General features: G+C 35.7%; 1 pseudogene; it reads left to right on the plus strand.

Annotated features, from left to right (window-relative positions):
• The first annotated feature begins 221 nt into the window (after window positions 1-221).
• The window catches only part of LOC137404369 (retinoic acid receptor RXR-alpha-B-like), a 55,057-nt pseudogene continuing 36,241 nt past the window's right edge, over window positions 222-19,037 (plus strand).

Below are 19,037 nucleotides of genomic sequence, written 5' to 3' on the forward strand. Positions count from 1 at the left end.
AAAAGCAACTCCAACATATTTGGATGTCTGATAACATGTCTAATGTCTATAGCGCGTCTTGTGGAGCTGGTGTTCACACGCGTTTGTGTTTATGTCTGAATCGTTTAAGATTCATAAAAATATTTGCGAGGGTTCAACAAGCTACCCGTTCTTTCTAATTAATTAGGATTTTGAGCTGCAATGGCCTATTTATGTGCGCTTGCGCGTCTGCAAACATTTACGAGCTCTTAGCTGCGTTCGGTTGTGTACGCACTCGCCATTACTCATAACTTTTATGCTAGTAGCGTTGACAGCAGTAATACTTGCGATATATCGCGTGAATCTCCGCTGTGTCACAAATTGCATCAGTTTTACCCAAATCGGTAAGAGCTTATTCTTTAACAAAATAATAATAGCATGATTGGTAAGATAACTAATGAATACATGTTTGTTTTGTTGTGACAGTGTAACTTGCCGTACATCGTGGTAGTGTAGCACGGTCCGCATAGAAACAACGAATTAAGAAGCCCAGGCGGGAGCCTTTTAGGTTGGATGATTTGTACTGTTAAAGTCACCATATTTGTCAGGAGGGGCATTTTAACAAATTTTATTCAAAGTCACGTTGACATTCACATCAAGAGCACGTTATAAAATCGGTGAATCAGTAAAATGTAATTGTATATTCACATGATACAGTTGTCTCTTAAAGCTGCAACATAAGGTAATTATGAATATCCAGCTACAATGGCTATCGTGTAGTTTCGTTGTAGCTCAAATAAACTTAATGTGGCTTCGTGGTCCTTTACCGTTAATTGACCCTCATCACTAAATCCACTCTAGTGTATTTTGCACGAATTAAGCCCCTGTCATTCTCTAGCAATGATCATATACCTAAAATCTTCGATAAACAAAATTAACATTACATTGTTTCCATTTGCTGATGTGCAAGCTAACAGAAGAATGAATAGTTATCGGGAGTTTGAAGGCCTAAAACAAGTGCAAAAGTCAGATATAGCAAAATAAATTTATGTTATGTCTCCATTCCTTGAATGTGTGAAGCTGTTGCTTGAGACATTGAAGTTGGCAAAGAGATTTAGCTGCATCAGATCTGCTGCAACCTGGTCTCACTTTGATGTAAATGAAGCTGACAGATGAAGTTGGTGATAAAGTAATCTTATATTACTGTCGCCATAATATCTCATGAAAAATTTGTTTTAAATATTACTTAGTCTTTATTACAAGTGTAGCTTAATATTCAGAAAAACTCTGGAACTACTTCTTTAAAGGCTCATATTTTTGCCATTTTACAGATAAAAAATAAACAGTATTTTTTTAACAACTGATATGGATAGGACTTCTTATTTTTTGCCCTTGTCACTTTTTTTCTGCTCTTAAAACAGTCCAAATTATACACTCAGTACAATGACAAAAGGCACTTGAAAGGAATCCTGTAGATATTTTCAAGCTGAAGTGAAATATAAAAACCGAGCGATTACTAATCGCTTTATTGAGCAGCCGATGCATTGCATTGCCAGCATAGATCAACCGAAACATGTGTCATTTGGTGAAATACCTTTCAAGGAGAATCTTTGAAAGTATAATTTTGAACTTTTGGGTAATACCCCTCAGTGAAAGTGATGCCGTTGTATTAAAACAGTGAGACTTTTATCTGATTACTTTCTGTAATAATTAATTTTGGTACGTTATTATTTTACTTGACAAGCATGCTTTGTGGCATCAATCAAATTATTGCTCAGACATTGCAATAGAATGTATTGATTATTAATTTGGGTAGCTTTGATCATTAATCTTAAAGCTGGGAAATTCATATATTGTACATATTGATATACTAATTGTGTAGCTTTTCAAATAGTTTTTGTAGTTTTATTAGGAGTTGAAGTTTGTCACATTCTTGTAACAAATCATCATATAAATTTTACAAAAATGAGACAAGAAACTAAAACAGGTTCTCCAAACGGGGTCAGCTTCAACTAAAAGTTATGAATTGTTTGTTATGCGTTTTTCAGTATGACATTTTACTTTAACATTTTATTTGTGAGTGCTGACCCTCTAAATTGCTGTATTCAATCCATCCGATCAGAAGTATAAGTTTTAGTATCATAGGAAGTATCAACAAAATTTAGTTTTTCTTTACTTGCCAAAAGAAAGGAAACAAAAAAATTAAAAGACAAAAATCAGGAATTATAGAGTGTGTTGAACAAACGTGTTTTAAAAGTTGGCAATCTAATAGTGTTGCAGAGGAATTTGGATCGTGGATTGATGATTGTAGTAACAAAAGTTCATAAACTGAAGCATAAATTGGTGGATGTAGTATGTTGCTCAGGAGTATGCTCAGGAACTAACTCACTCTCATAGTATTTAGTTTGTAAATTCATTGGTTGATGCTAAAAATACTAGTATGTTGGCTCAACATGAACAACTGAGAATTACTTTAGTCAAACATTAAGTGAAGGTCACTCACAATGCCTTTAAACATATCCGAGTCGGACTGAGTGAGATATTATGATCAATACTAAACTTTTTGAATTTAATATTTATCATTCGCGGTGGAATCAATATGAACAATGGCTGTCTCTTTTTATTATACTAAATGTGCTTGAAATAGTGCTTCAACTGATCACAGCTACTGTAAACTTACAATCAACCCTTCTGTATATGCCTACTTTTCAGTAAAACCCGTCAAAAGTATTTAGGCTATTATCTCGTATATCATTGGTTTTGTATGCTGATAGCTTTTGACGACCTTGTGGTGCTTTAGAGCTTCACAACAGATAACTGGTACTGCCATTTGTTAAAGGTTGACTTGCAACAAAATTTACATTACAGTTATTTGGTATCAAAAGGTTCACCATGATTTACTCTGCTGTGTTGTAGGTTTAGAAATGTGATTACAAGCTCTTAAAAGCTCAAAAACGAACAGTTAAAAAAACAGACGTAGGTTGGAATCTCTTTATTTTGATGACGTACTCAGCTCGACAGGGTTATTGTTTTGACATGTGATGTTATCACGTGAAATGAAAGGCTCAATATAACACTTCTAGTAACACTAGTTTATGACAAACACCTCTGGTTCTACTGGAAAGCCTTTATTAAATATAGTTGCTCGCTACTTTACAGTTTCGTTTCAGCTTGGTCTATTAATCTAGTCATAATCTGATCATGTGACCCATATTTTCTGCCAAATGGCGCAAACAATTCTGCAGCATTTTTCGACCATCACAGGTGACCAACAGGCTCCTCATGTTTATCAGAGGATGATATGCACCCCATAGAGCTAAGATTAAAAAATTAAACTAATTTTTAGGCTAGGTTTTAAAATATCAGTGCTCAAAGTGACAGCATTACAATGATAATAAAATAGACGTTTAATGACAATAGCCATGGTTTTATTGAATGCGTGAAGTATATTTGTGAAAATATTTCAACGAATGAGGTTGCATGAAAGTGTAAGCAGAAGTACATTGTGTTCAACCACGTCACATTTGAGCCGTTTGAGAAGGATTTTAATCTACGGGGTTTTCGTGATGGCTGCGATTAACTGCTCGTTTTTGAGCTTTTAAGAGCTTGTAATCACATTTCCACATACTTTTTATTTACAACACAGCAGAGTAAGACGTGGGGAACTTCTTGATACTAAATAACTATAATTTAAATTTTGTTGCGTGTCAACTTTAAGTAAAAGACTAAGTTTTATCATTGCACTCTAGGAAATCTCTCAATGAATTTACGTATACAAGAGAACCTCGGTGCTCGACCTCTTCAACCTCTGTGCTCGACCTCCTCGACCTCGGTGCTCGACTTCCTCTTTACTCGAACACTCCCGTGTTCAACTAAAACATTCGAGTAGAAAATGCATCTAAATTTAAGCATATTTTCCGGGCTCGAATTAGCGGAGTTGAGCCGGGGAATGTCTAGTGTGAACGAAAAGAGCCGAGTCAAGCTGAATGCACTTTTCGTTCCTTTTCGACTGTTTGGTTAGCGTTTTTTCGCCTCGTACTGTTAGCGGTGTAAGATAGACACTGTTCGTTCGTGTATTTTTTGCCAATTTTCTTCCTTTTTGCGTTGCTTCACCCCAAATACTGGGTCCAAAGAAAGGCAAAGAGGAAAATATTGCTACACTATTACAGGTTTAGGTCTTTATTGTTTTTAAATACATATTTTAACATTTTAGGGTTTTCTGTTAGGGTTGATAACGGTTTTAAATACTTACCGCTGTTTCTTATGGACAAATAGGTTTTTGCTTTCAAACAAACCGGTGCTTGACTTCCAAATCTGAACGAATTATGGTCGAACACCAAGGTTCTACTGTATCACATTATGATGTCACTAGATCATGACTGCTACTATATTATGATCTAATATCATTAATTCTTAACTCTTCTATACTTCTATTCTCTTCTATACTATAACATACTGTTACTATTTTATCATTTATCCTGCGTTACAATATTGTAATATCATGTCACTAATTTATTCTCTTCCTGTATTTGAAGAGTTGCTATCCTTAACCTACGCACAGAAACGGATTCACTTTCGCTTCTGCAAATGAAATGAATGGCCACGGGCATGTTTCTTCAACACAAATGGATGTCAAACCAGATATAATGCAGCTACAGCAGACACAGGATATGATGTCAACTGCTGCAGCAATGCATGCCCAACATCAACAACATCAGGCTGGCTATCCGTTTGGTTACGGAGTCTCGCCTCTGATGGCGAGCCCGCACTCTAGCATGGGCTCACCTCCGGCTAGCCTTGGTTCTCCAGGTAACCCTCTTCTTAGCAGTGCGTACGGTACATGCGGAAACATGACTTACAGGTCAAGCGATAGCACAAAATTTTATTGCATTAACATTAGCAGTGAAAATGGTAGATTGTATTTCGAACAATATTTTTGTGTAATTTCGACCATATACCAGCTTTTATCTGCATTGTTAAATTGTTAAAGCAGGCATAAAGATTTGGGTTCATTACAAAATATTGACCAGAAACTGTTGTGACGCCATATAATTATATTAAAATGATGAAATTGCTCTGTTATTGTACTAAATTATCTAAATATTGTTCATTTCAAATGCTTATTCATGAACGTAGATCATGTATTAATAGGTTTTAGATGACTTGACTCCTGAGAATAGCTAATTTTAGGGACAACTTTTTACATAGTCTATATGTGAATAAAAAGTTGTTGCTAGCACACGGTACTAGATGTACGTTTAAGCCAATTGCTGTAATTCTATAACCACTACTAGAAAATTTTCGCTGGACGTATGACTTCATCGTTTATTGTGAAATCTGCTTCAACCTCGCTTTATATAGTTCTCTGATATGTTGAGCAACACAAACATGTAGAGCAGTGTCTACATTGAGAAAATATATTAGAATGACGGCCCACAGAAATGCTTTTGTCTCACATATTTGTTAATCGTGGACATTGACATCGTATATCATGTGTCTATGTTTTTCGGAGGAATCACCCTTTCGTGTCCCAGCTTCTAGCTTGCATTGCAAGTGTCTTTGTCTTGTCACGCTTTGGTCCTTCTAATATACAAATCATTGCTGAAAAAGAAAATATTTTAATTATATTGGAGTAAATACATGTAATTTTAAAACGCAGTCAGTTAACCTTTAATCAAAGGCTGCAGGTAAAAGTAGGTCATTTTGTTAACTAGCTATAGCGCCCCTTTATTATGGAGTGTGGTAGGTTTTAGTAACAAGAAGTTCCTAGAAACCAAGTAGGTCACTTACAGAGACTTATACTAAACATGGCTTTTGTCAATAAAGGCCTGTCTACACAACTCTTGAAACATGTCTTTCGCCTCGCTAACGCTTTGTCAACGCCTCGTTTCGAAATGAACATGTCAGTAAAGATACAACAGATGCAATTGTGATGGGCGGAAATTGTTTACTATTATGATCTCGATTCAATTTTATCCATTTATAACACTTTCAAATGACAAAGACAACGGGGACAACAGATATTATTTTTGGTACCGTATGCAGTAACTATATATATATATATAACTCCACCCATATTTTCAGATTCAGTGGATTAAGTTTCGCTCACTCGTTGAGTAGAGATCATCATCGAAACATTGCTACCTTTTTTATTATAGTTTTGTATACACCTTTACTTCTGTCCCTAAAAGAAAGTCAGATTTTACTAACCAGTTTTACTAGAATCAGTCGATGTTAGACATATGATATCAATACTCTTGTTGAATGACCTTGTATCGTAGCCAATGAGTGTCAAGAAATTTGAAACCTTATGCAAGAGAATTTTTAAACTCAGGCAAATGACTCATGGATTCTTATGCCAATCATTCAGTTAGGCATATGGCTAAATTTGTTTTTGCGGATAGTCAAGAAGCAGTTAAAATGTACAGAGTAAATGTTTGAGGTTTTTTTAAGTGGTTTTTTGAAATCGTATCAGCTATTAAAATGACAAGGCTAGTTACTGTTTAGTGGACGACAAGTGAGTATCGTTAAGAGTTTTTTTTTAAACATTCAATTTGATCATAGCAGCTGCAATCAGAATACAATTATAGTTCAACAATTGATGACTCATTTATAATGACTTTTCAATTTTCATTGCAATCTACATACGTGTAAAATAGAAGAAAAACTCTTAAACTGATTGCTGATAAATTTTAAACTCTGATAACTGACTAGGTATGATGGCGACATGAAATCGAATGAATTTACCAATGTTACGCATCCACTTTTATAGTATAACATCAACTTCAAAAGAGTTTTTTTTTCTATTCACTAAAACAGAAAGACTTGAGGATTAATTTGCATAAAGTCTTTGATTTGAGTAACTCAACTGCTCAAAGTTATTTGCAAATAGAATATGGCTTTGTTGAAGTCAAAATGAGTAAAAGTGTCAAAAATATTTGTTAAGTTTGAATCACTATAAGAGTTACTCAATATTGCTGATTAAAACTATAATTAGTTTCATCAAAATCTACTCCTTTTCAGCTTTTTTTATGTATAATATGTATCGGAACAGTTCAAGAATAATACTTAAAAGAGGGATTAAACGTGTTGAGTGCTGCAACTTCAACAAAGGGGATATTTTTTGGGGGCCCGTTTATTTTTCACACCACTGTACTTAGGTGATGATGGGACAGGTGTGTCAAAATGAGCAGTTGATCTCTTTTGAGTCATACAATCAATGTGTAGGCAAAGGTAGCTAAAGTTTTATGAGATTATAAACATTTAGCTCGTTAGTGTCGTAGTAGAATAGATGTGATGGTTCATTAGCATGGCTATACAGCTAATCTTAGCATTTGTCTGGACTAAAGACATACTATATCACCGTATGCCACAGTACAGTACAGTCGATAATAATAATCACATACCCATCCGCGTTTTTATCAGCAAACACTCCGTGACATAGTACTTTCATTTTTCTTTTTAATTTTCTGTGAAAAGACTTGTTTTTGCTTTTGCTTAAATCAAATACTACTCCCGTAGCGACTATCATTAAAAGAAATAAATACCGTAAAACCTCTAATTGAGCGCCATCTTTAATTGAACGCCACCTCTATTTGACTGCCACCTCTATTTGACTGCCACTACGAGAGAAGGGTTAAAAATACAGTGCCATCCTCTATTTGAATGGCACCTCCATTTGACTGCCGCTTTGACTATTTTTGATCTTTATGAACCCACAACATCAAGTTATCAGTAGAAGTGTCCACAAAAACGCATTAATAATGGATCGTTTACAACTCGTAAAACGTTTATAAAGCTCAATTTTCTCGTTGTCCAACTCCAAAGCTTTTCACTTTTTCCGTTAAAATTTTGGAAGCATTACTATAAAAATAATTAATATCTGTCTCAGGCTAATAGTAGTTCCTTGTTTAACGCGGTAATGATATTTGAAGTACACGTACCTATACAAAAATGTTTTAAATTTACGTTGGTAGATGAACTTTGAAAGCAATATCGTAAAAATAATTAGTATCTGTTTCAGTAGTAGTTCCTTGTATAACGCGGTCTTAATATTTTGAAGAACATGCATATAAAAAAACGGTTTGCAAGCTTTGAGACAAAGGTTACGTTTATCCAACAAATGCAGGGCATAAAAGTTCTGCTCTGCCAAAAAATTGCTCGGACGCTAATATTGACTAGTTCAGCAGTGCAGAAAAAATTTGAGGCCAGAAGACATTGTGGAAGGTATTATACAACCAGAAAATGTTCGTTCCATCGAAAGCGACAATCAGAACGTAGTTATCCGAGCAAACGATGGACGTATTTTTGTTTTAAAGGCATTATTTTTGTTTCTGCGTGTAATATGATGTAGTATGATTCGCTTATGTCACTTGTTCATGAAAAAATATTTGCGTCATTGTATAGAATGTCATTATATAACTTATAAATGTGCAGATTTATGGCATGTTATTTAATAGCATCCTTGCTGCCATTTTAACGCTGCTTACAATCTATCGATGCTCATAACTCCACTTCTATTGCACATAAAAAACTGGCTTTGGCTGCAAATTGTAGCAAACATTACAAAGAGTGCAATCAGCCTTTATTCAACAATGTTAAATATAGATTTAAAGTAAAAATATGTCTTCAAATTTAGAATGAAATAAAAATTAAAAACGCCAACAAATTGCAAAAAAGGGCGCAAGCTACATGTATAATATCATCGTACGTTAATTGCAAGCAATTGATATCAACTGGAAGAGATATTTTTCGGTTTCTCGATGCATATTTATTAAGATATCTTTGACAAGTTGGAGGTAAGCTAGCAGATTTATTGCATCCAAAAAGTTTAATATCGCTCCGCCGAAAAAAGAGAGCAAAATATAGGCGACATTAGCTTCTCCCGTAATTGGGTAAAATTTATCTTCCAAAAATTCTGATCAGCCATTTGAAAAATACACCGCCAGCTTCTATTTGAACCCCTCCTCCAATTGACCGCCGCTATAGAAAAAAGGTTGAAAAATAGAGCGCCATGGCGTTCATTTAGGGGCTTTACAGTAAATCACGTTATCAGCCACTGCGAATCACTATCGCTGAAATGGTTCACATTGTACAGGTGGTCGGCGAAAAATCGGGAAAGTTTGACAGTTGCAAACTTTGCCGACATGTTCGCACTGCTTCGTCGATGCCATCGATTTACAGTTCACATGATCGACAATAAATGCCGAAAGGAAAACGCCGACATACGGTGATATAGTGTGAACCAGCCTTTACTCAGTCAAGTTGCAAGCAACATTCATCCTTGTACACAATGACAAACTGACAATTCGTGTCATTGCTGTTATCTTACGCTTTACTAACGTGTGTCGCACGTAATACCGCTATTCATTTATCATGAGAAAAGGTTTTTTACTTGAGAGATCCATGTGACAGAAAACCTTTAGGGAAATGAAAACCTCTCTCATGTTATGTTGGTTGAACAGACTGTAGGCTGTTTCAGAGATATGCAAGGCATGGGATTGTAATATGCAAATTTTATTAGACTTGTGCAAGCTTCATCATTATTTCTGAATTTGTAATATATAGCGCTTGATTTTATGCATCAACTCATAAATGCTGTTAGTGTGGTCTTTCTATTAAGTGCAAATATCACCAGTTCAGACCCTGCTATTTTGCGCTTCTACTAACTAAATTACTGGTTACCAATTGACCAATAAAATGCTTCACTCGCTTTAAAAAAAATCTCATTCAAGTTTGGAAGAACTTTTCAAGAACTATTCCATTATCAGAACAACTGTTAATTACGAAACGATAAAAACTAATCTGTTGAAATTAGTTTTTGCCAACTAGAAACTAGAAATTGCCAACTAGTTTTTGTAGCTCGAGTAGCTACCTACAAAAATTGCTAGCTTTTCAAATATATATACATAGGCATGCTGAATGCCCCTCTAGATCTGGAGGTCCCGAGATCAAATCCAGTGCCATGCCAACTTTTCATCGCTAGATTTTAATTACTATAACTGGACACAAGGTTTAACAAAAAAGACAAACACTGAAACATACATATATCGCTTTTTATTGGGCAGTCCATAATCATTTTATAGATGAATATTTTACATATGGCACCACAAAAAAAAGCAATAAATAAAAAGATCTTGCCAGGTGATGTCATACACGCAAAAACAAAAACTTGGAGACAAGAAATACTTGATACTAATTTTAGGTGTAGATCTTATCTCTTCTTGACAAAAGGTTAAAATAATTAGCTATACAATTGTGTGAGTGAGTCTTTGTGTAAGTAATCTATCATCTGGTGACAAGTTTAAATGGATCTATAAAATAGCTTATGGCGTCCAACCTTGTCTTGCCAAGCTGATCGGTTCCAGCATATGTTTGCTCTACCTCTATATTGAAGAAAGGAAGTATATTCTTGGAGATACAGATGACAGGCTTTGCGTAGGTAGAGATCGTGATGGAGATCTGAAGCTAGTTCAAATTAGGCTAGACAAACCTTTAAATTAACGTAGCTGGTTTTTTCTATCACTTTCAATTTTTTATGCACAATCACTAAACAGCTCTGCAGGTTTTTTGTGGAATTGATCGTGAGATATTTGCTCATGTTTTTATTGTTATCTATTACCTTCATACGATGGAACGCATCGCCTTTTTGTTTATACTACTATCACTAATGCTAGCCTGTTTCAAATTGATGAATGAAAGGTAAAGAAGAAAAAGCGGAGAAACAGGGCTATTCTTCGGACATTGTAAAGTCAAACAATGGGAAGGAATATTTTGTACAAAACTGCAATGTTTTGAGATACTCAGGATGTCATTTGTTGAAAATTACTTTAAATGTAAAATCAATTTTTTGTTAGTTTTACATCGTATTTTGGAAGTTTTCTATGTTAAGAGATTCGGATGTAAAGCAACTGTAAACATTTTACATTATATACAGCTGCATTTATCGGAGAAAGGCTTTTGAAAATGATAAAACTACCATTATGATAATTCTTGTTAGAAGTAAAGTAGGTTAGGAGTTGTTCCTAGTGGCATTGAATACTTAGCTTCTTGACGAAAGTACAGGAGGGATGGGTATTATCAAATAAAACCGTAGGTATCAACCTTAAGATCATCCAGCCATTATAGCCATTATAATCCAGCCATATCATCTAGCCATTATAGTGATCAGCCAGTATAGCTACCCCAGTATTGACACGGTGTCCCTCACCTTATGTATGTGCCCTAGCACATCAGCCTGGGTAATGAGGGCTTTGGCTTGATGGATTCTTCAACGAGTCAATCGTTAGTATAACAACAATGTTGGATGATTAGCCGAAGGCTATTTTTTGTCATACGCTCGCACTAGTACTCATTAAATAGTGCTTTAAATGGGTGTAACTGCTTGTCAATTGGGATTAACTAACCCTTTATATGATAACAGGTTTGTGTTTTAATTGAAACAGTCTTACTAGTTATCAGCATTTTCAGGCTCTAGAGCCTCCAAGCCAGCGTTAATTTGGTCTCAAGTCTTTGTAATATATCGTTGTAACATCGACCTGTCGTATAAGGGGTGGGTAGTTTGGAAAAGCCGGGATGGCCCGATCCACTAAGCGTGCCGATAGGAAAGTAAAGAATTTTCTTCAGAGCCCATTATTGAGGGAGTCTCTTTCTAAAAAGTGGTGGGCGATTTTGTCAACAAACACTTCATTCGTAATCAGAATTGAAAACCTTAACCGCAGGTATTAAAATAACAGTAAATTTAATGAAGCTTTATTATAAAAGTTAGCAAAAACGGAGGCTTGCCATGCCCCCCCTACTTTACCTGGCAGTAGAACCACAGCAAAAATCAAAGGTATTGCTAATTGACCAAGCTGAACTGTGAGAGGAATTAGCGGAATATATTAGCAGATAGTCTGATGCAGGAATGGAGTAAGCCTAAAGGTGAACTCACACCAGTGATGCAAATGAAAATATTACCAATATAAAGCTAAGACACCGAACTTCGATTTGATGTAATTTTTGTCTTAGTAGATCTGCCCAGTTCAGAGATAAAATAGTTTTAATGACATCTTTGCTTTGAATGCTCAGGTTCAAGCTAAAGTGTTTATTATGTCTGTCGTCGCACTTTGGCTAAGATTCCGACAGAATGAAGACACGTAATATGTAATAAAGTAATAAATTTTAAAGCATAATAAAATGCTACAGCTTGAACGTAATAGCTGATATCAATATTGAGAGAGACATGCAGCCACGCATCTAGTGATATCATGTCGTCATGTGTCTTCCGTTTGTGCATTTTAACCGAGATCAAGTTTTGTCGATTTTAATCTTGAAACATTCTGGCAGTCAGATCATCTCAAACATAAAAAACGATTACAAATAGTAGAAAAATACTAATACTTTCTGATGAGATCTACTAAAATCTTGTATGAGTTCACCTTTAATATTAGAAATTTTTTGTGTTATGTTATACGTTGTCTAGTCCGAGGAATGCAAATCTCTTCGATAGATTCATGCGTAAGAACTACCATAGTTGTGATCACTAAGTGTGGATAGGGTTGGGGTTAATAACCCTGGCTGGGTTATGCCTACCAGTTAGTTGCAATAACCAGTATAGCATACCTATGTTGTCATTTGTTGTTTTGGTTTGATTTATAAAAATAATGTGTATTAGCAGTTTAACTTGTTTTTAGGCATGTACCATAACCTTGATAGCCCGCTCTCTTCACCCCATAGCACTACCAGCTCTACCAGTTCAACTCCTGCTAAACATATATGCCAGATATGTGGAGATCGCGCCAGTGGAAAGCATTACGGTGTTTACAGGTTGGTTCCATGTTGTCCCAAACAGTATCTTGCATACTTAGTGCATGTTTGCAGCCACGACCTGACGTTTCGTTGTTACCAATGAGTCTCACTGTGTAACTTGTCAGTTACTCAGTGAACAGTAGCAGTTAGATTCTTACGCTTTACTGAGCGTGTCATTAAGGAGAATCGGTTGTGTAACTCTTCTGAAGCGCCTTGGCCACCTTATCAGGCACACGTGAAAAAAGTAGTGATTCAAGCTTTTGTTTTTTGGTTTATAAGGCGGTGTCTTAATGACAGTTTGACAATTTTGGTAGTAAAAGGCGATGACAAAATAATGACATATGCTGTTGCCATGGAAAACAAGCTGATGCCATCACTTCATCACTGCAATGTCCAGCTAACGGGTATAATAAGGCTAATCTTTTGTCATTCACATGGTTTCCTTGGAACTTGACACGGGTTCCATGACATGTAAGACTTTTTATTTAGCAGCACAATCAGGGTCTCGATAGTCTTCTGACCCTGAGCATTCCTTGTAGTGGTGGTTCACGTAGCGTGTCCGAAATGTGACTAGGTATTTTACAAGTACTAGGAGGTTAAAGAAAGCTATATTATAAACAAACATAGAAGATTATAATAAATAAGGTCATGTCTCTATTTAGCAGAATGTTTCCTATTACAGTAGTTGAAATCCTTGTGTTGTTGACAATTGTCAACAACACAAGAATTGATGACAATTATCGAACCACACAACAATTAGTGTCTATTGTGTTTTTACATAAATTTATTTGATTAACCGTTGCTTGACACCTTTTCAACCGTCATATGATAAGTGCAAGCTAAGTGCAACATAAGTAATCAAAAGTTTTTACTCGCAGCTACTATACATGAATCTGATCAAGTACAAGTCCAGGAACTCATTTTATGGCAGGACACTAGTTGCATGACCATCTGTTCATTTACGTGTCAAAATTAGCAATTATAGCTGTTTGTTTTTATGGTTGAAAAGTTGTAGCTGCCCCTCCTGCAGTTGTTAGTTCTCTTCCTCGGTACTTGCAGGATCACTAGCAACCTGCGAGGGGTCATCGGATTCCCATATGGTGTTAATAACCTGACAGCTGCCTGTCCATCCATCATTCCAGTCTATCGTACAATGTTGCTAGCGCTGTTCTAAGCGTAAACTGCAAGCATGTTTTATCTAATTAATTGTGGGCAGGCTTCATTCATCAAGAGCTAATGATAACTGTGTAATTATTACTTCATCTAACTCTAAAACTTGATATTTTCAGATCTACATAGATTTAGTCGAACTGCCTTCTGACACTTAGTAGGAAGTTGGTTGTAGTGTTTTATCATGCTCTGATGCACTTATTCTAAGTGTGAAAAAACATGTTTATATTGTAAGGCTTGAAAGGCATGTAATCGATTGTTCCTGATTATTTATTGGCTTTAGCTCCCGCATCCTTTTTTGTTGTTGTAAGCTTTCAGACTTGTATACCTGATCGTACTCCTTTACTGGAGTTTCCAGGCTCGTATACCGTATCATCTACTTTTACTTATAGGTTTTAGACTCATAAACCTGATCATCCTTTCTTGTTGGATGGTTTCAGACCCATACCTGATCATCATGTTACTAAAAGGTTCCAGATTTCTATACCTGATCACCCTTTTTTTGGCTGGAGGATTCTATACTCATATCATATCCATTCTCATTTATTGAAAGATTTCAGGCTCATCAATCTGTTCATCTTTTTAATTGGAAGGTTCCAGGCTCGTATAGTGATCATCTTTTTATTGGAAGGTTCCAGATTTGGTTTACCTGATCTATTTTTGTTGCGTCGTCCCAAGCACCTATACATGATCATACTCATTTGCCGGAAAATTCTATACTCATACATCTGATCATCCATTTGTACCATAAAACTCCAAATTCATATATCTGGTCATCCTTTTAACTATGAGGTTCCAAGCTTTGATCTGTTCATCTTTTTACTGGAAGGTCTCATACTCCTAACCATTTTTGCTGGGAGGTTTTAGATGTACAGACTCGTTTGATCATTCTATGTTATTAAAAGAGGCTTAACTGGGACTTTTTATGCTAGATTAATTGAAAATTGGAAGTTTAATACAAATATAAATAATATATTATTTTGTAAGAAATAGTGTTTTCCATAGCCCCATCATTTCACTGAAGTTACTGCCTGAAAGGGCCGACTAAAAATGTAATATTGTTTTAAAACACTAGATTGTTCTTTGTTATTACGTATTGATGTTAATTTCAGTTAAAACAGAAATGTTTTTCAAATTGTGCTACGCAATGCAATAATCATAAAAAGGCAACAGTTAGTCAAATAAATGGTTTAACACAGCTATGGTCCAGACAGCTTTTCAACACAGTATTTGCGATGCTGCTACTGCAGTATATATAGTGATACCTCATTATTGAAGGTAAAAGACATTAGATCTAAAGTTGGGAAAGTAAAAAACGCAAATCAGTGTCACCACCCGCTCCCACTTTTCTATTATATCAGAGCAGCCATGGGTTATAAATTGTGAGCCTGTCAGTATATAAATAGGGCTCTGTAAGTAAAATATTCTCTTCCCGTGCTGCTTTACCTAAAAAACATAGCCTAAACTGGCTTATTTATTTTATGCAACTGATACCATTTTTGCCAGTGACCTTCACCCTAGCCTGTCTTGACAAGCTGTTGTTTTTGCGTAGTTGTCCCCCGTCGAGCGGCGAGCAACAACAGCTTGTCACAAGACGTACTGCACCTGATGCATCAGCTGCACTTATAGGGAGTTGTTCTCTTCCGTCTACGCGGCTTGGCCGCGATGTTATGTCGGTCGCTCCATTGGTAATCATAACGGATTTTACGCAAAAATTTATGTAAAAAAAAAACAAGATTACAACGTTTAACCAAAGACCAGTTTTTTTGTGATAAACTTTAGTAGAATTTAAGAATAAAATAAACTTAAAATAAAATCCATTAGAACAAATAAAACTGACTGATACAAAAATAGAAATAAAACTGACTGAGCGCACAAATAACGACATGTTTAGTCGCTGTTGTTACCTAAGTTCTCAAGCTCTACTAAAGTTTACCGCAGAGACTGGTCGCTGGTTAAACGTTATAATCTTATTTTTTCTACATAAGTTTTTGCACAAAATTCGTTATGATTACCAATGGAGCGACTGACATAACATCGCAACCAAGCCGCATAGACGGAAGAGAATAACTCCTTATAAGTGCAGCTGATGCATCAGGTGCAGTACGTCTTGTGACAAGCTGTTGTTGCTCGCCGCTCGACGGGGGGACAACTACACAAAAACAACAGCTTGTCAAGACAGGCTACCTTCACCCATGTAGCTTTGAGAAAAAAAAAACAAGCTGGTCGAGCAATGTTTGTTTCCTGAATCTAGTTTCGAATCTAAGAAACTTGCGGCACATTTTTTAGTTGTTGAAACTTTCAAGGCTATGTAAGCCTCACCTTTCCCCGTGTTACAGACGATAGAACTACAAGTATTAAAAATCTGTTATGTCCATGTCACAAAAATCAGCTGTAAGGAAATAGAAATCAGTATAGGAGATTTTTCAGAGAGTTCGGTTTTTAATACATGCCGTCTGTTCTACGAAAGCTCACACGAAACGCAGTACTGGGAGCTTATGCTCAAATATAGCTGTCACAAAAACCACCATTGAGACCCTAGTAATTCGTTTAAGGTTTGTGCCGTGCTTATTTTCTATATGCCATGATTGCTCTGATATTCTTGCAATATGATTAAACATTGGCAACATACAATTGTAGATGGTAGATTAGGAAAACTAGTTCTACCATTCTAGATTCTGCCTTTTGTTAAAAAAAAACTTGTGAGGCGCTGGCTTAAAATTTACTAATGCTTTTCATAAAGTTACAAGGTGTTACTTCTTACCTCAGTTAAAATCACATTTACAATTGTAATTAAAATCATTTCTACACAGGCTAGAGGTTGGCACTGAAACATCACCGAGTCTCTCTTAAGTGCTTCTGATGTGGTTTGCGCTAGCTAATCCTGCATGCTGGTGTTTATTTGAAATTCTATTTCGTCACTCGTGTTTCATTGACCAATTGCGTCATTAATAAGCAAAGTGCGGTTTCTCATTTTTCAAAATTGTTTGAAGTGATTAGTAGTAGTAGTTCAGAGTTAGAGTATCTTTGTATCACCACATCTACCACATCTGCATTATCTGTCTCCTGTATCTACCACATCTGCATTATCTGTCTCCTGTATCGGTTGAAGCTATACCTTCGTTCACTTTTCTTTGACGTAAATGGGATCTGACAATAAATACCTCCGTTTATTGATTATAGTTTGATTTCATGCATAGAATTTATATAGCTAGAATAGTATTATGTTTGTTAATATGAGTAATATGTACTTGTTTCTGGCACTTACATTGAAAAAAGGCTTCAATAGCCAAATGTGTTTTTCAACGCTCTATTTGCTTTTTATAAAGGTAAATTAAGTACTTGAGTATGTTAGGATGCTGTAACGTACTCCTAGTTCCTAAGCCTTTCATACCTAAAACACAAGTTATTCCCTCTGACCATGCTGACCTAGCTCACAACCTTGGTAGGAAACATTGTGCAGTTAGCTAGATATCATGTTGTCTCTGCAGTCCAAGCGTTGGTTTGTAGCGAGCTTCCATGATTACAATCTACGGCAAAATGTTGTTATTGTCAAATGTGAACGGTGCTGTTGTACGTTATCGACCTACTATGTGTTGATATCATCACGCATGTAAATAGTTGTTTTGAACTTATGAGAGGTTGTATTAAGGTAGCCGATGTTGTTATTCCCTCAGTGTCTAACTATGGATGACTAAGGTAGACGTGTTTACAGTTTCATACAGTGTTTCATAGGGTGTCCAAATCATATCCTCGTCTAAGAAGGATAGCTCTTGTTGGTGCGTGGAGCTTTCGATGACGAGTTGGTCATTAGTTCCATCAAGTGGTTATTAAGTGGTCATCAAGTTCCAATAATTCGTATCATGTCAACGGTCTTATCAAACAAAGTTCAGTGTATTTATACTCAGTGTTAACTCTTTTCCTGCATATTTTTATTTAGCTGGGATGTAATTAGTTTTTGGAAGCTGCTACTTCGGACATGGACTTTTTAACACACAGTAAAACCTCCATTGGAACGTCATAGTGCTCTATTTTTCAAAACTTTTGCTATAGTGGCGGTCAAGGAGGTGACGTTCAAAAAGAGGCTAGCATTGTATTTTTTTATATAGCTCAGAATTTTGAGAAAATAAATTAACTCTTTTACGAACGAAGCGAATGTTGCTTATATTTTGCACTCACCTTCGGGCGGAGTGACATTGACCCTTTTAGATGCAATAAATCTGCTAACGGACCTCAAACCTTTTATAGATTTTTAAATAAATAGGCATTGGAAAGCCAAGGAATATCTCTACTAGTTGATATCTATTGCTTTCAATTAACCTGCAATGATATAGCCTGTATACCCTGCTTTGCGGTTTGTTGAAGCTTGAAGTTTTTCATTTCATTTTAAATTTCAAGGCATATTTTCATTTTACAACTATATTTAACAGTGTTGGATAAAAGGTTATTGCACTCATTGATACGTTTGCTTCAGTTTGCAGCCCAAAACTGGCTTTTTACGTGCAATAGAAGAAGAGTTATGAGCATCGATCTATTGCAAGCTGAGCTAAGATAAACAAGGAAGCTATAAAATGAGATGCTATAAATCTGCAAATTTAAAAGTTATATAATGATACCTATCAAATGCTACAAGTATATATATTCAAGAACAAGTGACATAAACAAACCATACTTATAATACATGCAGAAACCAAAGTTAACAATTTCGAAACATAAATATTTGCATGATTTGCTCAGTCAGTCAAGTTCTGATTGTTGCATTCGATGGAACGAACATCTTCTGGTTGTTCAATATCTTCCACAATGTCTTTTCATCTCAACTTTTCTTCTGCACTGCTGATCTAGTCGATATTAGCATTCAAACAATTCTTTAACAGAGCAAAACTTTTAGGCTTTGCGTTTTGCACAAACAAGGATAAACTTTTAGTCGGATGTGCGCCAATTTTAGCCTAAAACTAGTCACTCATATACCATTCAAATATAAACAGTTTTTCACATATTTCGAAGACCTTGTTGAACAAGGGAACTACTATTAGCCCGATACAGTTACTAATTACTTCTATAGTGTTTCTTTCAAAGTTTTAACCCAAAAACCGAAAAGATTTGAAGTTGGAAAATTG

This window comes from Watersipora subatra, chromosome 9, assembly GCF_963576615.1.
Source record: "Watersipora subatra chromosome 9, tzWatSuba1.1, whole genome shotgun sequence".
Taxonomy (NCBI): Eukaryota; Metazoa; Bryozoa; class Gymnolaemata; order Cheilostomatida; family Watersiporidae; genus Watersipora; species Watersipora subatra.